Below are 15,475 nucleotides of genomic sequence, written 5' to 3' on the forward strand. Positions count from 1 at the left end.
AATTGTGTGGGGTTTAGTTAGGTTTGGGCTAGGATTGGTTGGGTCAAAATTCCAAAAAGATTGAGCCTACGACACCAAGTATTCCCAGGCGGTCACCCATCCAAGTACTAACTTGGCCCAATGTTGCTTAACTTCAGTGATCGGACGAGAACTGGTGCTTTCAACATGGTATGGCCGTAGACATTAATTGTGTGGGGTTTAGTTAGGTTTGGGCTAGGATTGTTTGGGTCAAAATTCCAAAAATGTTAAGTCTACGACACCAAGTATTCCCAGGCGGTCACCCATCCAAGTACTAACTTGGCCCAATGTTGCTTAACTTCAGTGATCGGACGAGAACTGGTGCTTTCAACATGGTATGGCCGTAGACATTTGGTAAGGCATTTTCACATTATAATGTGGATATTACCATACCATCCTTCTGTATGGTTTGTTTCGTTGCGACCAGTGCTAACTCTTGGTAATCTTGTTATAAGAAGTGACAGTTTGCATCTTGTATTTGTCTAAACTGACCAAGCTAAATTTGCTTGATTCACTTCACTAAGAGGTGTGTATAGATCCAGTGGTTGCAGTGTGAACTGTAATGCTATTTCTGTCAGAGCTGATGATAGCTCACTATCTGCAATAAGAATGCATAACCTGTAAAGTAGCAATCATGTATTTTATGTAGTCAATAATTTGGCCTCTAGGTGTCGCATTTGTTTCAATGGAAGACCTCCTACCGAAGGTTTCATCAACAAAGTATGTCACCAACTATTTGAAAAAGTATAAATATAGCATTTCTGAGGGGACACTTCAACTGAATCATGTTTTGTGTAAAGTCGTGGAGCTGGTCAGCAAAATATCTATAGTCTTTGTCACCCATACACTGAAATCGACTCTTTCCCTCATACTTACCTGGCGTGGAGGTTAACCATGATCACTAAGGTGGTTCCTCTAGGGTGAGGCTGTGCCATTGCACTCAGGCATGGCTGACCCCTACGATTACCCCAAATGTGGGTAACTCGAACGCACAATTTTTGGTAGTTGGGGACTGCGTTCGCGCATCCCCTAATAAATACAGAACAGACAACAGAATTAGAATGTTTAACTTAACCATCTAGTTCAAATTTTACACACCAGGAATTGCTAAAGTTTGTGTAGTTGGCCAGAAAAAGGCTTCTATCGAAGCCCAATTTAAAGTAAAGTTTTTGCTTTGAACTAGGCAGATTGACTATACTCTCTCTAACAATGATTAGGCAGCCTGCATGCCAATCTTTTGCCAGACAGTACAATAGTCAGGTTATGACTCTAAGGTAGTATACTGGAACTATTCTTCGGCATCGCTTCTCGGCCTTTTGGCTAAGATCAAAGTGTAGTATCTGTTCTTATCAGCTTAATATCTGATACGGGGACCATGTGTCCCCTTCGATATTAAACTCATTTTTGTTAGGGGATGAGGACTTGGAGCTTGCTCCAGCCTTATCACGGGTTGGCCTGGTATTGCAGTACCACCAGGATCGGCCCACTTGTCCCCACTTCTAAACTGGACCACTCAATACATTGTGTACAACCTGTATCAAGTTTGCACAAGTCAACAAGCATGCTGCCAAAAGCACAATGGCTCCACTTCCTTTATGTAGTTCAATGTTTTAATGCTAGGTGGTGCAAACCCCTAAAGTTGAATGTCATTTAATGGATAATTTTCTGCCTCAAGTTATTCTAGGGGCTTATGTTTTTTTGGTGAATAAGCTGAACTTTGACACAATCTCTACATGTCTTTGCTGACAACTACATTAGATTGGTCAATGGAACAAGCCTAACAGCTGCCAACGATATGGAGCTATTTGTGTTGTTAGAGCATGTCCAGGATCTACCTACAGCACGAATAAATCTTTCGCCTTTTACTAAAGATTTCCGTGTAAGTGGATCATATTGGAGTTACATCCAATTTATCTGAAGGCTTTCCATGAGAGAGCCCATTTAAAGAAACATATTACAACAGGCATGTAGGGACAGGATGTCAGGATGTGTTTACCACAAAACCATTCATCTCCAACCAACCACTTCAAATTTGTGAAAATAAAACTGGCCAACCATGCTGACAAATAGCCTATGGTAGGAATGGCTAAAATTGCAGTTACCAATTGTCTAAACTGACCAAGCTATACTTGCTTGATTCACTTCACTAAGAGGTGTGTACAAGTGAACCAAGGATCACTCAGATATTGTCTTGCCGGGCTGAAGAAAGTCCTTACCTACTGCCAAAGTCTACTTACAGCAAGTCATATTAATCGTTCAGGTGTAAAGCTATATCAATCTGTATTTGGGTTATAAATTGACAGATTTCTGAATAAAGATTTTCAGCAAGGGGTTGGGTTATACGAATAGCCAAAGAGCATGCCAGCAACGTTGGTTCAGTGGTAGAATGCTCGCCTGCCACGCGGGCGGCCCGGGTTCGATTCCCGGACGTTGCAGCAATTATTTTCTACGTTAACACAACTTTTCTGTTTTCAGTGACAAGATAAAGATGTAGAGTTTACGACACCAAGTATTCCCAGGCGGTCACCCATCCAAGTACTAACTTGGCCCAATGTTGCTTAACTTCAGTGATCGGACGAGAACTGGTGCTTTCAACATGGTATGGCCGTAGACATAAAGTGACAACATGATTTTCAAACTTGTGTGAGGTTTAGTTAGGTTTGGGCTAGGATTGGTTGGGTCAAAATTCCAAAAAGATTGAGCCTACGACACCAAGTATTCCCAGGCGGTCACCCATCCAAGTACTAACTTGGCCCAATGTTGCTTAACTTCAGTGATCAGACGAGAACTGGTGCTTTCAACATGGTATGGCCGTAGACATTTACTCTGAGGAAATGCTCTTCTAACTTCTGGTTTATTAAATAACATTCTAATGCAACAAAAAGGTTTAAAGTTTTACTGGTTTAAATTTTCAGACTTTTGTTTTTCTGTGTGTTTATTTTTTTGTTTGGTGCTTGTGTAGTAGGGGGAAAAATGATACATGGAGATGCGGGGTATCGATCCCCGTACCTCTCGCATGCTAAGCGAGCGCTCTACCATCTGAGCTACATCCCCTTGGGTTTCACCTTATGTTCTCAGTGATTAGAAATTTCTCTTGGACAAGAAAGAAAAAGAGACAAATTTGAAATATGGATAAAATGTTATAGCCTACGACACCAAGTATTCCCAGGCGGTCACCCATCCAAGTACTAACTTGGCCCAATGTTGCTTAACTGCAGTGATCGGACGAGAACTGGTGCTTTCAACATGGTATGGCCGTAGACATACATCAACGGAAATTGTCGCGTAAATTAAATGCAAAATGCATTACGAAGAGAAAATGTGGCGTGAAATGAATGCAAAACGCTCAACAGTACAGGAATCTACGGACAAGGAAGAAAAAGAGACAAATTTTGAAATATGGATAAAATGTTAAAGCCTACGACACCAAGTATTCCCAGGCGGTCACCCATCCAAGTACTAGCTTGGCCCAATGTTGCTTAACTTCAGTGATCGGACGAGAACTGGTGCTTTCAACATGGTATGGCCGTAGACATTTATCAAAGGAAAATGTGTCATAAACTAAATGGAAAATGCATTACCAAGAGAAAATACGTACAGGTATTTACGGAAAATGGTTCTAAGTTCTTGATTGGTTTCCAGTGATTAGTGGGTTCTCTTTAACCCTGAATAAAGATGTTTGTGACTGACTAAGACAGACACTCAACCCGAGCGGACTCAAGGTGAGCGACCCATCGAAGCAGAGCTGATACACACCTCTTGTAGAAGTGAATCAAGCAATATTAGCTTGGTCGTTTTAGACAATGATGTAAAGTTACTTGGACAATCATATATTTTTGATATTTGTTCAAGGTCCGACCGGAAAAGTTAATTTTTATAAAATACAAGCACAAAGTAACTAAAATTTTAATCCAAGTAGGTATGTGTAATACTAAAAGATATCATTTTATTGAACAATAATAGTTGTCAACCTAAAACTTATGCCTCAACACGGAGAAAACAAAGCCTAACTGGGAACTAAACAGAGCTGCCATCTGGTGACAAAAACAGTAACTACATATTATATCATAGTGGTTGCATTGTATAAGGGCTTTAGGTGTAAAAAATGAACATAAGCAGTTGTCTGGTTTACATTTCTCAGACTTTGTTTTTTTCTTTTCTCAACTTATAAAAAAGGATGAAAAGATTTGCCTACGACACCAAGTATTCCCAGGCGGTCACCCATCCAAGTACTAACTTGGCCCAATGTTGCTTAACTTCAGTGATCGGACGAGAACTGGTGCTTTCAACATGGTATGGCCGTAGACATTTAACATTGGAAAATGTGACATATACTAAATGCAAAATGCTACAATACAGGAAAATTATGGAGTGATGATTTATTCTATACAACTCAGGTTGCACTTAACCAAAAATAAACAGAGAGAAAACCAAGCCTACCATGAACTAAAATGCTGCTGCCATCTGGTGAGACAATTTTTTTACTGTAATTGTAAAATAGCATGATGCCCGGGTAGCTCAGTCGGTAGAGCGTTAGGCTTTTAACCTAACGGTCCAGGGTTCGAGCCCCTGCTCGGGCGCTCTCATTTTTTGTTCAAGTCTCCAATCAGTGTGATATGTACGTAGAGACTAGAAAATAGCTGGTCAACAAGAATTCCTCGATAGTCTAGTGGTGAGGATCTCCGCCTGTCACGTGGAAGGCCCGGGTTCGATTCCCGGTCGGGGAGAGATAATTTTTCAACCTTGTGAAATTTCTTTTTTTTATCCATTAAATATTTCCGCCACTGCAAACTGTTCAATTTGGTAAAAGTATTAGCTGGCCCGTAGGGGGATCGAACCCGTGACCTTCGCGTTATTAGCACGACGCTCTAACCAACTGAGCTAACGGGCCTGATTGAGATGACATGTTTAAGTATTAGCACAATGCAAAAACTACATGCTTTTTTTCTTCTCTACTTGATTTTCTTTTACTTGCCTTCCATAATGTTTTCTGTCAACAAATGCTACTATTTTCTTTTCTCTTACCAAGTCCCATTAGCGCAGAGGATAGCGCGTTGGACTTCTAATCCAAAGGTCCTGGGTTCGATCCCCAGATGGGATGCTAACATTGCATTTTGGCTAACCTTTTTGGGTTATCAAAACATGGAATTTCCTAATCTGTGAACACTATGTTAGCAGTCAGGATGGCCGAGTGGTCTAAGGCGCCAGACTCAAGGACAACTTCCTTGCTCTCTGATAGAGAGTGGTTGTGAGAATTCTGGTCCTCGATGAGGGCGTGGGTTCGAATCCCACTTCTGACAAAACTTTTTTTTCAAAACACAACCAGGAGATGAAAAAGTGTTTGCCTGCCCCCGGTGAGGCTCGAACTCACGGCCTTCAGATTATGAGACTGACGCGCTGCCTACTGCGCTACGGAGGCTTGTTGGTAGTACAGGATTACTACACTTTTTGAATGTACAAAAATGTATTGCTAGGCAACTGAGATGAAAATGCGTCAGCCGGGAATCGAACCCGGGTCAACTGCTTGGAAGGCAGCTATGCTCACCACTATACCACTGACGCTTGTTTTACAATATTATTATGTACGCCAAAGTGAAAACCACAAATACATATTTGCCTAGTAACTAGCACACTTAAAGAAAAGCAGAAGGCAATAAAGCTGTTTACTCTATGTAACAAGTTTCCGTGGTGTAGCGGTTATCACATCTGCCTAACACGCAGAAGGTCTCCGGTTCGATCCCGGACGGAAACAGAATCCCACGTGGTCTAACGGCTAGGATATCTGGCTTTCACCCAGGAGGCCCGGGTTCAACTCCCGGCGTGGGAAATCTTTTGACACGATTGATTTTTTTTTTTTTTTTTTTTTTGTTGATGTCATGTGTCATGTCTGCTTTGTAAGTAATCTAGGCTAATCATTATCATAGACGAGGTGGCCGAGTGGTTAAGGCGTTGGACTGCTAATCCAATGGGCTCTGCCCGCGTGGGTTCGAATCCCATCTTCGTCGTGATAATTTTTTTTTTGTAGAGCTTGGCTTAATCAGTGCTTGTCAGTCGTGATTTCATGCGTTTTGCAATGAGTGCCGCCCTGTTGCATCCTGTCAGGTTGGCCGAGTGGTCTAAGGCGTGAGATTTAAGCTCTCATAATCGTAAGATTGCGTGGGTTCGAACCCCACACCTGACAAAGGTCTTATTTTAACACTATACCAGGAAGGCCATGTGAGTTGCAAGGTAACTTTCTGGTTTTGCAAAAAAAGTAAAAAAAAACACTAGATACTAACAAAATCTGACTTTCGCAGCCGGCAGGATTCGAACCTGCGCGGGGAAACCCCATTGGATTTCAAGTCCAACGCCTTAACCACTCGGCCACGACTGCTGGCTCTGGTTGACGGCCATCCATGAATACAGCATCACAGCTGGAAGCAATCGGCTAGTAAGTTGGTGAATTACAGCTTGCTACTGACAGTTAGCAGGGCACAAGCCAGGCTTGATGGTCTAGGCGGCATGATTCTCGCTTCGGGTGCGAGAGGTCCCGGGTTCAACTCCCGGTCAAGCCCATGGTTTTGCCCAATACTTTTGAAAATTGAAAAGAAAAAAAAATTTGGAGTCGTCGGGATTTGAACCCGAGACCTTCTAAATGCGAATCAGACGCTCTACCAGCTGAGCTACGACCCCTGGTCTTCGTCATAGGGGCCGGACGAAAGCAGCGCCTTTTTTCTATTGGTCGCTTGCATTGTATAGTGGATAGAAAAAAAGAAATAAAAAGACTTTCCTTTAGTTTCGCCTGAATTCAAAGTTGCAGCAATTCAAACATCTGACTCTGTGGCGCAACGGTAGCGCGTCTGACTCCAGATCAGAAGGCTGCGTGTTCAAATCACGTCAGGGTCAACAGAATTGTTTTTGCAATTTGTGTAACAAATGCTGATCTTTATAGACAACTAAATTCTAGTCTCAATTGTACTTGCTTCGGCAGTACATATACTAAAATTGGAACGATACAGAGAAGATTAGCATGGCCCCTGCGCAAGGATGACACGCAAAATCGTGAAGCGTTCCACATTTTTGTGTCCGCATAACCCCATACAAATATTTTCTCACTAAATTACTCATTTTGAACAAAAGACAACTTCAAAGAAATAACAAAAATCATTGACAATTGGAGATGCCGGGGATCGAACCCGGGGCCTCATACATGCAAAGCATGCGCTCTACCACTGAGCTACATCCCCCTGTTGATTGCGTTAGCTGACTAATACTCAACTGAATCCTTTAGCAATTTCAAAGTCTTTAACACAAGGTGCAAACCGGAATAGCTTAGGTTAGGTTAGGTTACGTTAGACTAGGTTAGGCTAGGTTTAAATTGTGCCACGTGAACATGCAAGCCTCTATAGCTCAGTGGCAGAGCACTGGTCTTGTAAACCAGGGGTCGAGAGTTCAATCCTCTCTGGAGGCAGTTAATTTTGTGAAATCACTCACTGGAAAAACAAATTTTTTTTAGGTGTTTGATGCTTTTACACAGTAAGGCTGAAAAAAAAAAACTTAAGAAACAATTTCTGTTATTCGCACAACTGTCAGCACAACAGGCAGTTTGGCCGAGTGGTCTAAGGCGCTGGTTTTAGGCACCAGTCCGCAAGGGCGTGGGTTCGAATCCCACAGCTGTCAAAAATTTATTTTAGTAAAAACTCGGTTATTATGAATTACAATTACAATTTAGTATCCTTCTGCCTTTCTAGATCAGATAAGATTCATCATTCTTGAGTGTACATACATAAACAATGAAATCAAAAGTTTCAAAGATTTTTACAAAACACATTCCATTGCTAAAAACGCGATCTTTGGTTTGTTTAAATGTCCATTTATTTAGCATTTTTCAAGAATGTCAAGCGTGGGAAAATTTTTAGAATGTGGGAACCATTTATTTTGAAATGTTCTATCAGTTTCAAACCTTTTTCATTCAATAGATCATACTGACTTTGGAAAAACTGTCAGACCGATTTTTGAAATTCAATCTGTGAAAAAAGATATTCAAGTTTTAATTTTTTGTTTTAAAAATTATTTTACATGTATTGACGCCATCTTGGATTATGATAATTTTTTTTTGTTAGAAGATTTTTTTCTAAAATATTTTTAAAAAATTAACTTTTTACAAAAAAAAAAATCTTTGAACTTAAATTGACCAATAATTCAAAGATTTTTTCTCTTTGATTTGGAAGATTTTTTATGATTTTTATTTTTAATGTCAAATAAAAACACAACAGTGAAAAAATGAAAATTAAATGAAAAAACGTTTTATGATTTTATTCAAGAAATTATTTCCTAACATCACCTTTTTGTTGCAATAGAATGTTATTTAAGCAAACAAAATTTAAATATCCATTTATGCTAAATTTTGTTTGCTTAAATAACTCATTGGAGGATTTTTCATGGCATAATTTAAATCACAAATCTTTATACATTTATATGGTTATTCAGTCAAATTTTATTGAATTTGTTATTAACTTGATAGATTTAAAACAGTAGTAAAAAGAAAATATCAATCTATCTATATTCTTTAACAAACTTTTTTCCTTGATTGATTGTTGGTTAGTAAAGCATAGTTACAAAAAAATTTTGAAATCGAACCACAGTACCTGTATTTGATATTATGAGGTACTGCTAGAGAATATTTTAGTATTTTGGTAAGATAAAATGCTTTGTTTAAGTAAAAAAAAATATTTTTGCTCTTTTCATGGAAGACCCTGCCAGGTTTAAGGGTTGAAAAAGTGCTTGCTCTAGGTGAGGCTCGAACTCACAACCCCGGCATAACTTGTTGTACTGTCTATAAGTACCGTGCGCTAACCGATTGCGCCACTAGAGCAGCTTGCTTTCACTCTTCATATTTGCTAGTAGACTGCCTTCAAGAAACCTTGGAAGCACTGCAACCAAAACAACTTTTGCTAAAAAGATAATGTTACCCACGGCGAGACTCGAACTCGCAATCTTCGGTTTAGGAGACCGACGCCTTATCCATTAGGCCACGCAGGCTTGGTGTCACCCTGGCTGAAAAGTAAAAACTTAAAAATATCCAATTCTCTATCTTTTTTTTATCTCCTTTTTTTTTTTGGATCGGGGATGTTGATATAATTACTTGGGGGTTCGACAAAATGTATTTTTCCGTTACCGGGAATCGAACCCGGGCCTGCTGGGTGAGAGCCAGCTATCCTAACCACTAGACCATAACGGAAGCTGGCGAAATCACACCCAAAATTAAATATGAAAAAAATTGCAATTCAAATGGTACATTGTGACAGAAATTGATGTGATAGTTGACTGGAACCGTGGCGAGGTTCTGTAATCCTGCTACTGGGAGGTCAGAGTTTGGGATGGTTTGAGGCAGGGAACGCCTGGTTACCATTGAAACACGTTGAATTGGCGTCCGCACTAAGCCTGGCATCAACATGGCCACTTAGGGGGAGCCCTAGGTGATCAGGTTGCTTAATGAGGGGCGGATTGGGCCAGAGGGGAAACCCAGCAGCCAAGAGTTTCCGTGTCGGTCAGTAGTCGGACCGCGCTAATGAGTGTTCGGTGGTAATTAGCCCTACCAACATAAGTAAACCAATCTTTTTTTTGTTTTTATATTTGAAGGCACCATAGAATAATATTAAAAATAATGTAATATTTTCATCTTGTATTAGCCTCCGTGGCGCAATCGGCTAGCGCGTTCGGCTGTTAACCGAAAGGTTGGTGGTTCGAGCCCACCCGGGGGCGACTTATTTTATAGCAATTTTCTTTAATAGCCAAACGAATCTTTAAAATTTTCGATCTCGGCAGGATTCGAACCTGCAATCTTCTGATCCGTAGTCAGACGCGTTATCCGTTGCGCCACGAGACCTAGCTTAGTGACGTGGCTTTGTAGTTGCACATTTTATGTCTGTTTCTTATGTATCTTGGCTTGGTTATTTAGTTGACAATGGTTCCTTAGTGTAGTGGTTATCACGTGTCCTTCACACGGACAAGGTCGCCGGTTCGATCCCGGCAGGAACCAATACATAAGGTTTTTTTCTTTTCTTTTTATACAAAATTAATTTTTTTTACCCTTTGGAGTTTAGATCTGCATCAAGGTCCTATGGTGTAATGGTTAGCACTCTGGACTCTGAATCCAGCGATCCGAGTTCAAATCTCGGTAGGACCTAAACTTTTTAGAGTCATGTAAAAGTGATCTTTTTTCCATATTGACCAAGATAAGCAACATTATTTTAACTAGCCGTGATAGCTCAGTTGGGAGAGCGTTAGACTGAAGATCTAAAGGTCCCCGGTTCGATCCCGGGTCGCGGCATTTTTGCAAATCTTTACCCTATGTATGTGTAGCCATGGATAGTAGTAATAAAAGGATCAAGGCACCACCGAGAGTCGAACTCGGGATCTCCTGTTTACGAGACAGGCGCTTTAACCAACTAAGCCATGGCGCCTGAATTACCCTATTGTCAGAATATCACGAAACAAATTCAAATATATTTTTAAAAACTGTTCCATGTAAAAAAAAATTCGCCCAACGTGGGGCTCGAACCCACGACCCTGAGATTAAGAGTCTCATGCTCTACCGACTGAGCTAGCCGGGCTATGTTGGCTGCCTGGGCTCTGCACTTTGTATGGTTGGTCTTTGCAATAGGTACACAAAAAGTAACTACACGAATATCATGAGAGCAAGCCAGCAACGTTGGTTCAGTGGTAGAATGCTCGCCTGCCACGCGGGCGGCCCGGGTTCGATTCCCGGACGTTGCAGCAATTATTTTCTACAGTATCACAACTTTTTTGAGGCAATTTTTTAAAAATGGATAAGCCTACGACACCAAGTATTCCCAGGCGGTCACCCATCCAAGTACTAACTTGGCCCAATGTTGCTTAACTTCAGTGATCGGACGAGAACTGGTGTTTTCAACATGGTATGGCCGTAGACATTAATTGTGTGGGGTTTAGTTAGGTTTGGGCTAGGATTGGTTGGGTCAAAATTCCAAAAAGATTGAGCCTACGACACCAAGTATTCCCAGGCGGTCACCCATCCAAGTACTAACTTGGCCCAATGTTGCTTAACTTCAGTGATCGGACGAGAACTGGTGCTTTCAACATGGTATGGCCGTAGACATTAATTGTGTGGGGTTTAGTTAGGTTTGGGCTAGGATTGTTTGGGTCAAAATTCCAAAAATGTTAAGTCTACGACACCAAGTATTCCCAGGCGGTCACCCATCCAAGTACTAACTTGGCCCAATGTTGCTTAACTTCAGTGATCGGACGAGAACTGGTGCTTTCAACATGGTATGGCCGTAGACATTTGGTAAGGCATTTTCACATTATAATGTGGATATTACCATACCATCCTTCTGTATGGTTTGTTTCGTTGCGACCAGTGCTAACTCTTGGTAATCTTGTTATAAGAAGTGACAGTTTGCATCTTGTATTTGTCTAAACTGACCAAGCTAAATTTGCTTGATTCACTTCACTAAGAGGTGTGTATAGATCCAGTGGTTGCAGTGTGAACTGTAATGCTATTTCTGTCAGAGCTGATGATAGCTCACTATCTGCAATAAGAATGCATAACCTGTAAAGTAGCAATCATGTATTTTATGTAGTCAATAATTTGGCCTCTAGGTGTCGCATTTGTTTCAATGGAAGACCTCCTACCGAAGGTTTCATCAACAAAGTATGTCACCAACTATTTGAAAAAGTATAAATATAGCATTTCTGAGGGGACACTTCAACTGAATCATGTTTTGTGTAAAGTCGTGGAGCTGGTCAGCAAAATATCTATAGTCTTTGTCACCCATACACTGAAATCGACTCTTTCCCTCATACTTACCTGGCGTGGAGGTTAACCATGATCACTAAGGTGGTTCCTCTAGGGTGAGGCTGTGCCATTGCACTCAGGCATGGCTGACCCCTACGATTACCCCAAATGTGGGTAACTCGAACGCACAATTTTTGGTAGTCGGGGACTGCGTTCGCGCATCCCCTAATAAATACAGAACAGACAACAGAATTAGAATGTTTAACTTAACCATCTAGTTCAAATTTTACACACCAGGAATTGCTAAAGTTTGTGTAGTTGGCCAGAAAAAGGCTTCTATCGAAGCCCAATTTAAAGTAAAGTTTTTGCTTTGAACTAGGCAGATTGACTATACTCTCTCTAACAATGATTAGGCAGCCTGCATGCCAATCTTTTGCCAGACAGTACAATAGTCAGGTTATGACTCTAAGGTAGTATACTGGAACTATTCTTCGGCATCGCTTCTCGGCCTTTTGGCTAAGATCAAAGTGTAGTATCTGTTCTTATCAGCTTAATATCTGATACGGGGACCATGTGTCCCCTTCGATATTAAACTCATTTTTGTTAGGGGATGAGGACTTGGAGCTTGCTCCAGCCTTATCACGGGTTGGCCTGGTATTGCAGTACCACCAGGATCGGCCCACTTGTCCCCACTTCTAAACTGGACCACTCAATACATTGTGTACAACCTGTATCAAGTTTGCACAAGTCAACAAGCATGCTGCCAAAAGCACAATGGCTCCACTTCCTTTATGTAGTTCAATGTTTTAATGCTAGGTGGTGCAAACCCCTAAAGTTGAATGTCATTTAATGGATAATTTTCTGCCTCAAGTTATTCTAGGGGCTTATGTTTTTTTGGTGAATAAGCTGAACTTTGACACAATCTCTACATGTCTTTGCTGACAACTACATTAGATTGGTCAATGGAACAAGCCTAACAGCTGCCAAGGATATGGAGCTATTTGTGTTGTTAGAGCATGTCCAGGATCTACCTACAGCACGAATAAATCTTTCGCCTTTTACTAAAGATTTCCGTGTAAGTGGATCATATTGGAGTTACATCCAATTTATCTGAAGGCTTTCCATGAGAGAGCCCATTTAAAGAAACATATTACAACAGGCATGTAGGGACAGGATGTCAGGATGTGTTTACCACAAAACCATTCATCTCCAACCAACCACTTCAAATTTGTGAAAATAAAACTGGCCAACCATGCTGACAAATAGCCTATGGTAGGAATGGCTAAAATTGCAGTTACCAATTGTCTAAACTGACCAAGCTATACTTGCTTGATTCACTTCACTAAGAGGTGTGTACAAGTGAACCAAGGATCACTCAGATATTGTCTTGCCGGGCTGAAGAAAGTCCTTACCTACTGCCAAAGTCTACTTACAGCAAGTCATATTAATCGTTCAGGTGTAAAGCTATATCAATCTGTATTTGGGTTATAAATTGACAGATTTCTGAATAAAGATTTTCAGCAAGGGGTTGGGTTATACGAATAGCCAAAGAGCATGCCAGCAACGTTGGTTCAGTGGTAGAATGCTCGCCTGCCACGCGGGCGGCCCGGGTTCGATTCCCGGACGTTGCAGCAATTATTTTCTACGTTAACACAACTTTTCTGTTTTCAGTGACAAGATAAAGATGTAGAGTTTACGACACCAAGTATTCCCAGGCGGTCACCCATCCAAGTACTAACTTGGCCCAATGTTGCTTAACTTCAGTGATCGGACGAGAACTGGTGCTTTCAACATGGTATGGCCGTAGACATAAAGTGACAACATGATTTTCAAACTTGTGTGAGGTTTAGTTAGGTTTGGGCTAGGATTGGTTGGGTCAAAATTTCAAAAAGATTGAGCCTACGACACCAAGTATTCCCAGGCGGTCACCCATCCAAGTACTAACTTGGCCCAATGTTGCTTAACTTCAGTGATCAGACGAGAACTGGTGCTTTCAACATGGTATGGCCGTAGACATTTACTCTGAGGAAATGCTCTTCTAACTTCTGGTTTATTAAATAACATTCTAATGCAACAAAAAGGTTTAAAGTTTTACTGGTTTAAATTTTCAGACTTTTGTTTTTCTGTGTGTTTATTTTTTTGTTTGGTGCTTGTGTAGTAGGGGGAAAAATGATACATGGAGATGCGGGGTATCGATCCCCGTACCTCTCGCATGCTAAGCGAGCGCTCTACCATCTGAGCTACATCCCCTTGGGTTTCACCTTATGTTCTCAGTGATTAGAAATTTCTCTTGGACAAGAAAGAAAAAGAGACAAATTTGAAATATGGATAAAATGTTATAGCCTACGACACCAAGTATTCCCAGGCGGTCACCCATCCAAGTACTAACTTGGCCCAATGTTGCTTAACTGCAGTGATCGGACGAGAACTGGTGCTTTCAACATGGTATGGCCGTAGACATACATCAACGGAAATTGTCGCGTAAATTAAATGCAAAATGCATTACGAAGAGAAAATGTGGCGTGAAATGAATGCAAAACGCTCAACAGTACAGGAATCTACGGACAAGGAAGAAAAAGAGACAAATTTTGAAATATGGATAAAATGTTAAAGCCTACGACACCAAGTATTCCCAGGCGGTCACCCATCCAAGTACTAGCTTGGCCCAATGTTGCTTAACTTCAGTGATCGGACGAGAACTGGTGCTTTCAACATGGTATGGCCGTAGACATTTATCAAAGGAAAATGTGTCATAAACTAAATGGAAAATGCATTACCAAGAGAAAATACGTACAGGTATTTACGGAAAATGGTTCTAAGTTCTTGATTGGTTTCCAGTGATTAGTGGGTTCTCTTTAACCCTGAATAAAGATGTTTGTGACTGACTAAGACAGACACTCAACCCGAGCGGACTCAAGGTGAGCGACCCATCGAAGCAGAGCTGATACACACCTCTTGTAGAAGTGAATCAAGCAATATTAGCTTGGTCGTTTTAGACAATGATGTAAAGTTACTTGGACAATCATATATTTTTGATATTTGTTCAAGGTCCGACCGGAAAAGTTAATTTTTATAAAATACAAGCACAAAGTAACTAAAATTTTAATCCAAGTAGGTATGTGTAATACTAAAAGATATCATTTTATTGAACAATAATAGTTGTCAACCTAAAACTTATGCCTCAACACGGAGAAAACAAAGCCTAACTGGGAACTAAACAGAGCTGCCATCTGGTGACAAAAACAGTAACTACATATTATATCATAGTGGTTGCATTGTATAAGGGCTTTAGGTGTAAAAAATGAACATAAGCAGTTGTCTGGTTTACATTTCTCAGACTTTGTTTTTTTCTTTTCTCAACTTATAAAAAAGGATGAAAAGATTTGCCTACGACACCAAGTATTCCCAGGCGGTCACCCATCCAAGTACTAACTTGGCCCAATGTTGCTTAACTTCAGTGATCGGACGAGAACTGGTGCTTTCAACATGGTATGGCCGTAGACATTTAACATTGGAAAATGTGACATATACTAAATGCAAAATGCTACAATACAGGAAAATTATGGAGTGATGATTTATTCTATACAACTCAGGTTGCACTTAACCAAAAATAAACAGAGAGAAAACCAAGCCTACCATGAACTAAAATGCTGCTGCCATCTGGTGAGACAATTTTTTTACTGTAATTGTAAAATAGCA

General features: G+C 40.7%; 1 protein-coding gene and 55 non-coding genes across 56 annotated transcripts in view; 26 read left to right on the forward strand and 30 right to left on the reverse strand.

Moving 5' to 3' along the window:
• Nucleotides 1–3,808, reverse strand: part of LOC145307558 (uncharacterized) — a 125,374-nt gene extending 121,566 nt beyond the window's left edge. Inside the window, exon 1 of the mRNA XM_080150013.1 lies at nucleotides 3,775–3,808. The gene's annotated coding sequence lies outside the window, so the exon portion shown is untranslated. The remainder of the gene's footprint in view (nucleotides 1–3,774) is intronic.
• LOC145308120 (5S ribosomal RNA) lies at nucleotides 64–182 on the reverse strand. Its single transcript, XR_013875956.1, has one exon. It is a non-coding gene; the product is annotated as a 5S ribosomal RNA (ribosomal RNA).
• LOC145308425 (5S ribosomal RNA) lies at nucleotides 249–367 on the reverse strand. The gene has a single exon (XR_013876258.1). It is a non-coding gene; the product is annotated as a 5S ribosomal RNA (ribosomal RNA).
• LOC145307915 (U1 spliceosomal RNA) lies at nucleotides 887–1,051 on the forward strand. The gene has a single exon (XR_013875758.1). It is a non-coding gene; the product is annotated as a U1 spliceosomal RNA (small nuclear RNA).
• LOC145308007 (U2 spliceosomal RNA) lies at nucleotides 1,319–1,510 on the forward strand. Its single transcript, XR_013875842.1, has one exon. It is a non-coding gene; the product is annotated as a U2 spliceosomal RNA (small nuclear RNA).
• On the forward strand, nucleotides 1,840–1,957 carry LOC145308121 (U5 spliceosomal RNA). Its single transcript, XR_013875957.1, has one exon. It is a non-coding gene; the product is annotated as a U5 spliceosomal RNA (small nuclear RNA).
• TRNAG-GCC (transfer RNA glycine (anticodon GCC)) lies at nucleotides 2,383–2,453 on the forward strand. Its single transcript has one exon. It is a non-coding gene; the product is annotated as a tRNA-Gly (tRNA).
• LOC145308515 (5S ribosomal RNA) lies at nucleotides 2,513–2,631 on the reverse strand. Its single transcript, XR_013876342.1, has one exon. It is a non-coding gene; the product is annotated as a 5S ribosomal RNA (ribosomal RNA).
• On the reverse strand, nucleotides 2,719–2,837 carry LOC145308333 (5S ribosomal RNA). Its single transcript, XR_013876171.1, has one exon. It is a non-coding gene; the product is annotated as a 5S ribosomal RNA (ribosomal RNA).
• TRNAA-AGC (transfer RNA alanine (anticodon AGC)) lies at nucleotides 3,000–3,072 on the reverse strand. The gene has a single exon. It is a non-coding gene; the product is annotated as a tRNA-Ala (tRNA).
• LOC145308430 (5S ribosomal RNA) lies at nucleotides 3,163–3,281 on the reverse strand. The gene has a single exon (XR_013876262.1). It is a non-coding gene; the product is annotated as a 5S ribosomal RNA (ribosomal RNA).
• LOC145308359 (5S ribosomal RNA) lies at nucleotides 3,434–3,552 on the reverse strand. The gene has a single exon (XR_013876195.1). It is a non-coding gene; the product is annotated as a 5S ribosomal RNA (ribosomal RNA).
• Nucleotides 3,809–4,206: 398 nt separating the features above from the next.
• On the reverse strand, nucleotides 4,207–4,325 carry LOC145308267 (5S ribosomal RNA). Its single transcript, XR_013876109.1, has one exon. It is a non-coding gene; the product is annotated as a 5S ribosomal RNA (ribosomal RNA).
• A 200-nt stretch (nucleotides 4,326–4,525) lies between these two features.
• On the forward strand, nucleotides 4,526–4,598 carry TRNAK-UUU (transfer RNA lysine (anticodon UUU)). The gene has a single exon. It is a non-coding gene; the product is annotated as a tRNA-Lys (tRNA).
• A 75-nt stretch (nucleotides 4,599–4,673) lies between these two features.
• TRNAD-GUC (transfer RNA aspartic acid (anticodon GUC)) lies at nucleotides 4,674–4,745 on the forward strand. The gene has a single exon. It is a non-coding gene; the product is annotated as a tRNA-Asp (tRNA).
• Nucleotides 4,746–4,835: 90 nt separating this feature from the next.
• TRNAI-AAU (transfer RNA isoleucine (anticodon AAU)) lies at nucleotides 4,836–4,909 on the reverse strand. Its single transcript has one exon. It is a non-coding gene; the product is annotated as a tRNA-Ile (tRNA).
• A 137-nt stretch (nucleotides 4,910–5,046) lies between these two features.
• Nucleotides 5,047–5,119, forward strand: TRNAR-UCU (transfer RNA arginine (anticodon UCU)). Its single transcript has one exon. It is a non-coding gene; the product is annotated as a tRNA-Arg (tRNA).
• Nucleotides 5,120–5,195: 76 nt separating this feature from the next.
• TRNAL-CAA (transfer RNA leucine (anticodon CAA)) lies at nucleotides 5,196–5,318 on the forward strand. The gene is made up of 2 exons: nucleotides 5,196–5,233; nucleotides 5,274–5,318. It is a non-coding gene; the product is annotated as a tRNA-Leu (tRNA).
• A 46-nt stretch (nucleotides 5,319–5,364) lies between these two features.
• Nucleotides 5,365–5,437, reverse strand: TRNAM-CAU (transfer RNA methionine (anticodon CAU)). The gene has a single exon. It is a non-coding gene; the product is annotated as a tRNA-Met (tRNA).
• Nucleotides 5,438–5,508: 71 nt separating this feature from the next.
• Nucleotides 5,509–5,580, reverse strand: TRNAG-UCC (transfer RNA glycine (anticodon UCC)). The gene has a single exon. It is a non-coding gene; the product is annotated as a tRNA-Gly (tRNA).
• A 117-nt stretch (nucleotides 5,581–5,697) lies between these two features.
• TRNAV-AAC (transfer RNA valine (anticodon AAC)) lies at nucleotides 5,698–5,770 on the forward strand. The gene has a single exon. It is a non-coding gene; the product is annotated as a tRNA-Val (tRNA).
• Nucleotides 5,771–5,773: 3 nt separating this feature from the next.
• TRNAE-UUC (transfer RNA glutamic acid (anticodon UUC)) lies at nucleotides 5,774–5,845 on the forward strand. The gene has a single exon. It is a non-coding gene; the product is annotated as a tRNA-Glu (tRNA).
• Nucleotides 5,846–5,941: 96 nt separating this feature from the next.
• TRNAS-GCU (transfer RNA serine (anticodon GCU)) lies at nucleotides 5,942–6,023 on the forward strand. Its single transcript has one exon. It is a non-coding gene; the product is annotated as a tRNA-Ser (tRNA).
• Nucleotides 6,024–6,115: 92 nt separating this feature from the next.
• TRNAL-UAA (transfer RNA leucine (anticodon UAA)) lies at nucleotides 6,116–6,199 on the forward strand. The gene has a single exon. It is a non-coding gene; the product is annotated as a tRNA-Leu (tRNA).
• A 110-nt stretch (nucleotides 6,200–6,309) lies between these two features.
• Nucleotides 6,310–6,391, reverse strand: TRNAS-UGA (transfer RNA serine (anticodon UGA)). Its single transcript has one exon. It is a non-coding gene; the product is annotated as a tRNA-Ser (tRNA).
• A 108-nt stretch (nucleotides 6,392–6,499) lies between these two features.
• TRNAP-CGG (transfer RNA proline (anticodon CGG)) lies at nucleotides 6,500–6,572 on the forward strand. Its single transcript has one exon. It is a non-coding gene; the product is annotated as a tRNA-Pro (tRNA).
• Nucleotides 6,573–6,617: 45 nt separating this feature from the next.
• On the reverse strand, nucleotides 6,618–6,690 carry TRNAA-CGC (transfer RNA alanine (anticodon CGC)). The gene has a single exon. It is a non-coding gene; the product is annotated as a tRNA-Ala (tRNA).
• Nucleotides 6,691–6,831: 141 nt separating this feature from the next.
• TRNAW-CCA (transfer RNA tryptophan (anticodon CCA)) lies at nucleotides 6,832–6,903 on the forward strand. The gene has a single exon. It is a non-coding gene; the product is annotated as a tRNA-Trp (tRNA).
• A 69-nt stretch (nucleotides 6,904–6,972) lies between these two features.
• On the forward strand, nucleotides 6,973–7,079 carry LOC145308184 (U6 spliceosomal RNA). Its single transcript, XR_013876027.1, has one exon. It is a non-coding gene; the product is annotated as a U6 spliceosomal RNA (small nuclear RNA).
• Nucleotides 7,080–7,172: 93 nt separating this feature from the next.
• Nucleotides 7,173–7,244, reverse strand: TRNAA-UGC (transfer RNA alanine (anticodon UGC)). The gene has a single exon. It is a non-coding gene; the product is annotated as a tRNA-Ala (tRNA).
• Nucleotides 7,245–7,396: 152 nt separating this feature from the next.
• Nucleotides 7,397–7,468, forward strand: TRNAT-UGU (transfer RNA threonine (anticodon UGU)). The gene has a single exon. It is a non-coding gene; the product is annotated as a tRNA-Thr (tRNA).
• Nucleotides 7,469–7,597: 129 nt separating this feature from the next.
• Nucleotides 7,598–7,677, forward strand: TRNAL-UAG (transfer RNA leucine (anticodon UAG)). Its single transcript has one exon. It is a non-coding gene; the product is annotated as a tRNA-Leu (tRNA).
• Nucleotides 7,678–8,782: 1,105 nt separating this feature from the next.
• On the reverse strand, nucleotides 8,783–8,872 carry TRNAI-UAU (transfer RNA isoleucine (anticodon UAU)). Its single transcript is given in 2 exon segments — nucleotides 8,783–8,818; nucleotides 8,835–8,872. It is a non-coding gene; the product is annotated as a tRNA-Ile (tRNA).
• Nucleotides 8,873–8,966: 94 nt separating this feature from the next.
• TRNAR-CCU (transfer RNA arginine (anticodon CCU)) lies at nucleotides 8,967–9,039 on the reverse strand. The gene has a single exon. It is a non-coding gene; the product is annotated as a tRNA-Arg (tRNA).
• A 127-nt stretch (nucleotides 9,040–9,166) lies between these two features.
• On the reverse strand, nucleotides 9,167–9,238 carry TRNAE-CUC (transfer RNA glutamic acid (anticodon CUC)). The gene has a single exon. It is a non-coding gene; the product is annotated as a tRNA-Glu (tRNA).
• A 450-nt stretch (nucleotides 9,239–9,688) lies between these two features.
• Nucleotides 9,689–9,762, forward strand: TRNAN-GUU (transfer RNA asparagine (anticodon GUU)). Its single transcript has one exon. It is a non-coding gene; the product is annotated as a tRNA-Asn (tRNA).
• Nucleotides 9,763–9,813: 51 nt separating this feature from the next.
• TRNAR-ACG (transfer RNA arginine (anticodon ACG)) lies at nucleotides 9,814–9,886 on the reverse strand. Its single transcript has one exon. It is a non-coding gene; the product is annotated as a tRNA-Arg (tRNA).
• Nucleotides 9,887–9,966: 80 nt separating this feature from the next.
• TRNAV-CAC (transfer RNA valine (anticodon CAC)) lies at nucleotides 9,967–10,039 on the forward strand. The gene has a single exon. It is a non-coding gene; the product is annotated as a tRNA-Val (tRNA).
• A 75-nt stretch (nucleotides 10,040–10,114) lies between these two features.
• TRNAQ-CUG (transfer RNA glutamine (anticodon CUG)) lies at nucleotides 10,115–10,186 on the forward strand. The gene has a single exon. It is a non-coding gene; the product is annotated as a tRNA-Gln (tRNA).
• Nucleotides 10,187–10,257: 71 nt separating this feature from the next.
• On the forward strand, nucleotides 10,258–10,330 carry TRNAF-GAA (transfer RNA phenylalanine (anticodon GAA)). Its single transcript has one exon. It is a non-coding gene; the product is annotated as a tRNA-Phe (tRNA).
• A 59-nt stretch (nucleotides 10,331–10,389) lies between these two features.
• TRNAT-CGU (transfer RNA threonine (anticodon CGU)) lies at nucleotides 10,390–10,463 on the reverse strand. Its single transcript has one exon. It is a non-coding gene; the product is annotated as a tRNA-Thr (tRNA).
• A 77-nt stretch (nucleotides 10,464–10,540) lies between these two features.
• TRNAK-CUU (transfer RNA lysine (anticodon CUU)) lies at nucleotides 10,541–10,613 on the reverse strand. Its single transcript has one exon. It is a non-coding gene; the product is annotated as a tRNA-Lys (tRNA).
• Nucleotides 10,614–10,705: 92 nt separating this feature from the next.
• TRNAG-GCC (transfer RNA glycine (anticodon GCC)) lies at nucleotides 10,706–10,776 on the forward strand. The gene has a single exon. It is a non-coding gene; the product is annotated as a tRNA-Gly (tRNA).
• Nucleotides 10,777–10,832: 56 nt separating this feature from the next.
• LOC145308220 (5S ribosomal RNA) lies at nucleotides 10,833–10,951 on the reverse strand. Its single transcript, XR_013876063.1, has one exon. It is a non-coding gene; the product is annotated as a 5S ribosomal RNA (ribosomal RNA).
• A 66-nt stretch (nucleotides 10,952–11,017) lies between these two features.
• On the reverse strand, nucleotides 11,018–11,136 carry LOC145308132 (5S ribosomal RNA). Its single transcript, XR_013875968.1, has one exon. It is a non-coding gene; the product is annotated as a 5S ribosomal RNA (ribosomal RNA).
• A 66-nt stretch (nucleotides 11,137–11,202) lies between these two features.
• On the reverse strand, nucleotides 11,203–11,321 carry LOC145308437 (5S ribosomal RNA). Its single transcript, XR_013876269.1, has one exon. It is a non-coding gene; the product is annotated as a 5S ribosomal RNA (ribosomal RNA).
• A 519-nt stretch (nucleotides 11,322–11,840) lies between these two features.
• Nucleotides 11,841–12,005, forward strand: LOC145307940 (U1 spliceosomal RNA). Its single transcript, XR_013875783.1, has one exon. It is a non-coding gene; the product is annotated as a U1 spliceosomal RNA (small nuclear RNA).
• A 267-nt stretch (nucleotides 12,006–12,272) lies between these two features.
• On the forward strand, nucleotides 12,273–12,464 carry LOC145308008 (U2 spliceosomal RNA). The gene has a single exon (XR_013875843.1). It is a non-coding gene; the product is annotated as a U2 spliceosomal RNA (small nuclear RNA).
• Nucleotides 12,465–12,793: 329 nt separating this feature from the next.
• Nucleotides 12,794–12,911, forward strand: LOC145308122 (U5 spliceosomal RNA). The gene has a single exon (XR_013875959.1). It is a non-coding gene; the product is annotated as a U5 spliceosomal RNA (small nuclear RNA).
• A 425-nt stretch (nucleotides 12,912–13,336) lies between these two features.
• TRNAG-GCC (transfer RNA glycine (anticodon GCC)) lies at nucleotides 13,337–13,407 on the forward strand. Its single transcript has one exon. It is a non-coding gene; the product is annotated as a tRNA-Gly (tRNA).
• Nucleotides 13,408–13,466: 59 nt separating this feature from the next.
• LOC145308516 (5S ribosomal RNA) lies at nucleotides 13,467–13,585 on the reverse strand. Its single transcript, XR_013876343.1, has one exon. It is a non-coding gene; the product is annotated as a 5S ribosomal RNA (ribosomal RNA).
• An 87-nt stretch (nucleotides 13,586–13,672) lies between these two features.
• On the reverse strand, nucleotides 13,673–13,791 carry LOC145308334 (5S ribosomal RNA). Its single transcript, XR_013876172.1, has one exon. It is a non-coding gene; the product is annotated as a 5S ribosomal RNA (ribosomal RNA).
• A 162-nt stretch (nucleotides 13,792–13,953) lies between these two features.
• Nucleotides 13,954–14,026, reverse strand: TRNAA-AGC (transfer RNA alanine (anticodon AGC)). Its single transcript has one exon. It is a non-coding gene; the product is annotated as a tRNA-Ala (tRNA).
• A 90-nt stretch (nucleotides 14,027–14,116) lies between these two features.
• On the reverse strand, nucleotides 14,117–14,235 carry LOC145308431 (5S ribosomal RNA). The gene has a single exon (XR_013876263.1). It is a non-coding gene; the product is annotated as a 5S ribosomal RNA (ribosomal RNA).
• Nucleotides 14,236–14,387: 152 nt separating this feature from the next.
• On the reverse strand, nucleotides 14,388–14,506 carry LOC145308360 (5S ribosomal RNA). The gene has a single exon (XR_013876196.1). It is a non-coding gene; the product is annotated as a 5S ribosomal RNA (ribosomal RNA).
• Nucleotides 14,507–15,160: 654 nt separating this feature from the next.
• LOC145308268 (5S ribosomal RNA) lies at nucleotides 15,161–15,279 on the reverse strand. Its single transcript, XR_013876110.1, has one exon. It is a non-coding gene; the product is annotated as a 5S ribosomal RNA (ribosomal RNA).
• Between the last annotated feature and the right edge of the window lie 196 nt (nucleotides 15,280–15,475).

This window comes from Acartia tonsa, chromosome 15 (genome assembly GCF_053477335.1).
Source record: "Acartia tonsa isolate MP-2025a chromosome 15, ASM5347733v1, whole genome shotgun sequence".
NCBI lineage: Eukaryota > Metazoa > Arthropoda > Copepoda > Calanoida > Acartiidae > Acartia > Acartia tonsa.